Source organism: Ursus maritimus, unplaced genomic scaffold (assembly GCF_017311325.1).
Source record: "Ursus maritimus isolate PB19 unplaced genomic scaffold, ASM1731132v1 scaffold_3, whole genome shotgun sequence".
Taxonomy (NCBI): domain Eukaryota; kingdom Metazoa; phylum Chordata; class Mammalia; order Carnivora; family Ursidae; genus Ursus; species Ursus maritimus.
Genome location: NW_024425563.1, coordinates 2,640,689 through 2,647,378, shown reverse-complemented (window position 1 = coordinate 2,647,378; position 6,690 = coordinate 2,640,689).

The following is a 6,690-nucleotide window of genomic DNA, read 5'->3' as shown; positions in this document are numbered from 1 at the left end:
CCTCTGCCCAGCCCTCTATCCCTCACCAGCATCCCTGCTGAGGACAGGTGGCTGCCTGCCTTCTGCCCCCACCCCCCCAGGAGGCGCCTCCTGGGCCCGCCCCCGCCTCCCCACCAGCCCCCGCCGCTAGATGGCCTCCTCACTCTGCCTTCCGTCTCTGGCTCAGCCAGACTGGGGAATCCTGCAGCCTCCACTGGGAGGCCCCTGGAAGGGGTCTAGCCAACTTGGCCCATCCCCCTCCTCATCCCCTTCCTCAGTGTCCCCATGACCCCCTCGTTTCCCTCTCCTCGCATCGGTACCCATAGGCCTTGCTGCTGGACCTGGGACCTCCCAGGAAGCCCCCACCTGCCACCCTTCCCCCCCAACCCCAGGCTCCCACTACCTGGGGTAGGGCTGTAATCTTAAATTTCCTCTTCTGTACCCCTTCCCCTTTGATGTCTCTTCCCCATAGGACTTCCACTCTATCTCTTCCCATCCCATCTCCCAGTTCCCACTTCGGATGTTGTCCCAGCTTCGGCAAACTGAATTTCTGTTGCTCCAGCCAGGGCTTCCCTCTGAGTTTCGGAAGGGCGAAGCTTTCCAGCACTGCTCACCTCACCCAATGGCCCTTGCCCAGTCCTGGACCTGGGGGATCTGAGTCTCCAGCTTCCTGGCCCAGGAAGGGCCCCAGGGCTCCTGACTGTGGTCCACATGCAAGAGGACACAAGCAGTAGCTGTGTGGAGGCCGCCCAGCAGGGGCCTGGAACCGCGGCTGGCCTCCCTGTGTGGCCCCGTCCTACAGTGGCCAACAGCAGTCCAGCAGCGGCAGCGGCTGGAGCAGCGGGGAGGGAGGCCGCCCACACCTGTGAGACCAGCCCCTGGACGCCAGTGGCCTCGGGGGCTGGTGCCTGCCACGGGCATTTCTCAGCAGAGCGGAGCGGGGCAGACGGAGGGCACTGCAAGGGCACAGACAGGCTCGGCCTCCCCAGCCACACGCCTCACCGTGCCTGGGGTGGGACCTGCATCCTCCTGGCTTCAGTCAGTCTCTCGAGCAGGAGCACAGAGAATATCCCCAGGCCCCTTCCATCCCTACAGCCTGTGATCCCAGCCCCGGTCCTGGCCAGTTTGGCTCCGCAAGCCACGGAGCGCCGGTGCGCCCGCGATGCTGCCCACCCCGCGGGGGCCGTGCGTGCGTGCAGGAGTTGGGGGCCTTCCTGTGGGTTCTCCTCCATCACACGGAGCCCCTGGGAGGCGGTGAGCAGGCCCCGCCCCAGGACTTGCACAGCCCGAGCCGCACTTGCTGGCCCGGCACGCGCTGACCCATCAGGGCCTTGCGGGAGGACGCTGGCACGCCGGAAGGCCACACGGCCAGCTGCTGACCGACGGCCACGTGTGGTCCCATGAACGTGCGAAGGCAGGCACGCTCTGCCTGAAATGCGCTGCTTTCTGAGGCGCCATCTCCTCTCTCCAGACCATGCTCTGCCCTGCGGGGCCACTTCCCTCCATTCTGAGCAGGGGTGCTTCTCCCCAGGTCTAGACGACGCCTTAGGCGTGAGCGGCCTTTCCAGTTTCAGGTGGTTTCATAGCCACTACCCGGGAGCCCCAGACCACCTGTGTGAGGGACACCGGAGGTGCCCAGGAAGTGAGGGGTCCCTCCCCGGCCCGGGCCTGGTGGCTCTGGTCCCGACTGTGGTGCCCTCTCCCCTGTCCCAGAGCCATCTTGAACCCCCCCGCGAGATGGTCGTTCCTTAGATGTCAGGAGCTCGTGAAGACACAGATGCCCCCGGAAAAGTGAATCCAGCAGGCACTCGCTGCAAGCCCGGGGCCCCTGGGGAGCTTCCAGCACAGGAGGTGAACCCAGTGAGCCCTGGCGGGCCGCACGCTGCACGGTCAGAGCTCCTGCTCTGCTGACGTCCTCGTAGGGATCCTGGAAACCCCTGGAGGTGGGAGCCAGGGGAGGAGGCCTGGGTCCCCATCCTTGGGATGCCCTTGTCCTCCCGGAGTGCGTTCGTGTCAGCACCCCTCCAGCCCTGGCGGCCCCTGGGAGCTGCTACAGAGCTTCACACGCCTGGGGCTGGAGAGTGGCTTGTAGAGGAGCTTCTGATTCCTTCTAGAGAGCGGGTGTGGGGGATGGTGAGGGGTGAGTGTGTGTGAGTGTGCACGTGTGAGAGGCAGTGCATGTGTGAGTGCATGTGAATGTGCACACGAGAGTGCAAGAGCGTGCATGTGTGTGAGTGTGCACAGGAGAGTGTGCGTGTGTGAGGGACATGAGTGTGCAGTTGTGCGAAGGGACTGCTGGTCCTCAGAGAAGTGAGTGCCCAGAACCAGGAGCCAGGAAGCAGTGCTGGCTGACTTCTCACCAGGGAGCCTGGAGGGGGGTTGGAGCCGGACCCCCAGCCTCCCTGGGCCCTGTCTTGGGGTGGGGACCCTGGAGGGGAAGGTCCACGTCCCCAAGTGGCCCCTTCCAGGAAGCAAAGCCTGGAGGCCATTTTCGCCCGCTGCCTGCTTGCACCCTGTGCGGGAGAGCCCCCGTCGCTGGCTCATCCTGCCACCGTGAAGGGGGTGCCGCGGTCCTTCTTGGCAGCCAGCAGAGCGCTTACGTCATCTGGGCAACTCTGTCCAAGCACTTTCTTTAAAAAAAGAAAAAGGGATGCACGGCGGCCACATGCAGAAGCCCAGAGGCCGCTCCCCCAAGCTCCGCGGGCAGGGCTGCAGCGTCCGTCCTGAAGGCTCCTCCTGTGTCCCCAGCAGCCACCTCCGTGCCCTCCCACTGAGCCAGTCACCTGAGCACTCCTGAATTAATGATGACTCGGGTCGCGCAGCCCTCCACCCCCCCACCCCACGGTAGAGCCTCAGGAGAATCAGGGAGCTCACCCAGCCGTCCCTTCATGTGGGGAATCCGAGAACCGAATCCACTTGCCCCTGACCGTGTGGGGCCGCCACCCCACGGTGCTGAGGAGCCTCCGTGGCAGGAGCCGCAGGCCTTCCCGGGGTCTTTCGTTGGGTCGGGCACTTGCTCCTGCACCAGCCAAGCATGGAGGTGGGGAGGCCTCTGGGGACCCACTGGGCCAGCCCCTGACGCAGACCAGGCAGCCCCACCCAGGGGCAGACAGGGTAGCAGCAACCTGTCTCCTCGTCCCGAGCCTCAGCCGTCCTTTGCTGTCTTGAAAGGGGGCAGTGACACTTGGCCCTACTGTGCCCAAATCCAGAGCCAGAAGCTCAGGGGTGGGGCAGGGAGGGGCAGGTGTGTCGGGAGGGCGCGGGGAGAAGGACGCGCTGGGGGGACACAGGTTGTGCACACGCACTTGGACTTGGCCACGTTAGCAAACACTGTGAGGACCTTCGTAATTCAACGGGCCTCTTTCCTGTTTCTCACGTCGCGCTAATATTTGGGGGGTGTTTAATAAGCTTGCTGGTGGTGGGACCCCATTTCCTGCTCCGCGGCCGGGGCGGGAATTTCTGGAGGGGGACAGAAGCTTCATCGCGGCGGGCGCAGTGCGGGCGCCGTGGGGGCTGTGTCCGTGCAGGCCACGAAGCCCGGAGCGTGGTGGCTCCGGCGTGGTGGGGCAGCGGGGAGACCGCGGAGCGCTTGCTCAGACGAGGAAGCAGGGCTTCCTACGGGAAGCTCTTCTGGAAGAGCGCGCACGTTCAGTGGTGGGATGCGGCACGGGAGCCTGGCTTCCCGCGTGGAGGCTCCCACTCCACACGGCTGAGCACCGCACCCAAGCGGCTGCACTCGGTGAGAAGCTAAATCTCCCATGGACCTTCAGGTACGAGTACTATTTGCTTATTCGTGTGTATTTTAATTGCCTCTTGGATGAAATCTAGTTAAGTCAATGCACCAGCCCTCAGAAGCAGGTGGGGAGGCAGAGGAGAGGGGAAGGGCATCTCGGGCACGGAATCCCACGTCCGACCCACGGCAGGGCCTTGAGTCAAAGGTGGATAATCTGGCTGGAGAGCTCGTCCTCAGAACGTCTTCACTGGTGGTACCATTCCCGACGTTTCTCCGTCGTACTTGGCATTGTTCTGTTTGGTGGCAGGCAGCCTCATCCTTGAGGACACACCGTGGGGGCCGTGGCCTGTACACCTGGAAAGACTGGACGACCCATGAGGGGTGATGCACCGCTCAGGGCCAAACCTCTGGTGGGGGCAGGAAGCAGCTGTCCCGAGACCCAGCAGAGGGATGGGGGGGCAGGGGTGCTTTCTTTCGTCCTGCTCTGAGCCTCAGCTAGAGGGACAGCTCCAATGCTTAGTCCCGCTGGATGGCAGGACTGAGCTCCACCCCGGGGGAGGCAGGTGTGTGTCCTTCTGGTTTACAGATGAGAAAACGGAGGCTCAGAGCACAGACCTTCTCCCCCACTTGCAGGGCTGCTGGGGGTAACGGACATCAGGCTCTTGGGCTGAAGACAGCGATACGCAACTCTGGGGAGGTACTGCTTTGCTAAAGACCTCCTGGGAGTCTGTTCCTCCTCCAGGCACTTGCAGAAGGTGTGCCAGAACAGCATCAGAGGGTGGCCCTGCCCTGGAGGCACGCACGGCGTCCAGTACACAGGCACAGCAGGTGACCTTTCCCCAGGTCGCCAAGCAGTGAGTGGTCAGCAGGGACCATGCTGGCCTCCATCTCCAAGCTCCAAGCCTTGAACTTCTGAGTTCTGGGAGATACGCAAGGCTGTGTTTCTAAGGTAACTGTGGTATCAGCCCCCACGCCGTGGACATATGTAGACTTGGGTTTCAGGTTAGGAGTGCTCAAGGACATGGTTTTCGTGAATCCTCAAATTACTGATTTCTCAGTTTACTGTGGAAAGGAGGGCAGTGCAGCTTGAAAGAACCCTTCCAACAAGAGCAGTGTTTCCCTGGTTGGTCTCTGAGGGAGCCGTGTCTGTTTCGGACTCGGGGACCTTCACAGTGGAAGCCTGGAGAGGGTCACTGCTGCTCAGAGGTGACAGAGATCTTTAGACAGAGGTCCCCTAGATGGTCACTGAGTATCTTTGCATCACATGACCAGACGTGAGTCTCCAGGGCCTTGGACGAGGGCTCCGTGTGGAGCGAGCTCCCCTCTGAAGGACACGGGTGGGCAGGTGCACTGACCACCGCAGTACATGTGCTGCTCTTTCGTTTTCTCACCGCTAGGTCGCCGCTTTGGCTGACTTCAGTTCTACTTTGGAACAGGCGATTGGCTCCAACAGCCTTTGTGATACGCACAGCAGGGAGACAGCATGGTTTCCCCAAAGCTGAGTCCAGCCTCGGGTCTCCGGGTGGCCCCATCCCCCCGGGGGCAGTGTGCCCTCATCTCAGACGGGGCGGCCTGTCTGCAAGTCTCACCGAGGGCTTTATGCCTTCGGGCCTTTGAGTGTGTTTGCTCCCGCGCCATTATGCCTTCTGTCTCGGGCTGGATTAGTGCGCAGCCCGAGCGCATTCCCAGGGCTACCGTCACAAGGCACGGCACACTGAGCCGTCAAATGCAGCAACGCGCTCTCTCGGTCAGGAGGCTGGAGTGTGGCATCAAGGTGTGGGCAGGGCCACACTCCCTCTGAAGGTTCCAGACCTTCCGTGTGCGCGGCTCCCTTGGCTGGCGTTCCTGGCCACCACGCGCTCCTCCGACGCCTGCCTCCGCGTGGCCCTCTTCTCCCTGTGTGCGTGCTCCCTCCCCCTGGAAGGGCACCCACCCGTCAGACGTCAGACGGGGTAAGGACCAGTGTGATGTCAGTGCGACCTCCCCTTCCACCTGGAGAGACCCTAATTCCAAATATGGCCCTCTTTGCAGACACGGAGGGTGAGGGCATGGAGGTGTGTTTTGGGGCCCATGATGCGTGGCTGGTGTGCTCGTTCTTCGGGAGGAGGGCACGTTCCCTGCAGCCCCACAGGTGAGCCCGGTGGTCGGAACAACCCGGGGCAGCGCTGGTCTCCCACTGGGGTGAGAGGGCTGTGTGGACCCTGCATCGTGCTCCACACGTCGGAGGAAACCACATCGGGTTTACTGGTATCTTGGTGCCCAAGAGAGTGCTGAACCCCGAGTCTGCGGTATTACGGCAGTGAGCTCCCTCTGGGGCTTCATGGAGCCTGGCAGCCCTGCTTGGCGGGGAGGCGGAGAACCTGTGTTTGCTAACGGAAAAGCAGCTGAAGAGGATTTTCGTGTTTTTGCAGTGAGCCCTCGGAGAGGCAGTGCACCTGGAGCTGTGAGCGGGGCTCCACCAAGCTCCTTCCACGCCCGGCGCCTCCGGCTCACCCCCAGCTTCGAACTGTGTCCGTGAGCGTGTGGGCTTTGTTGGCACGTATCCTGTGTGGCCATCGGCAGATGTCCCAAGGTACCGGAAGAGCCGAGGTGATTTTTGGGGTCTGGGAATGCTCAGAAACGTTTGCATAGAAATTGATAATTATGTCTTGGTTTTACACTGTTTCGGCTTTGGACAGGTTTCGTAGGAGCGGTCTACTTTTGGATGGTGGGGGGATCCTATGTTTGTCAACCGAAAGACGTCTCTTCTCAATCAGCCAGCTGGACTGCTGGAGCGCAGTGTGGGGCACCTCAGTGCTGGCTCCTTAGAAGGGAACCCAACTGGGGGCGCCTGGGGGGCTCAGTCGGTTAAGTGCCTGCCTTCCGCTCAGGCCATGATGTCAGGGTCCTGGGGTTGAGCCCTGCATTGGCTCCCAGCTCAGCGGGGAGCCTGCTTCTTCCTCTCCTGCAGCTCCCCCTGCTCGTGCTCTTTCTCTCTC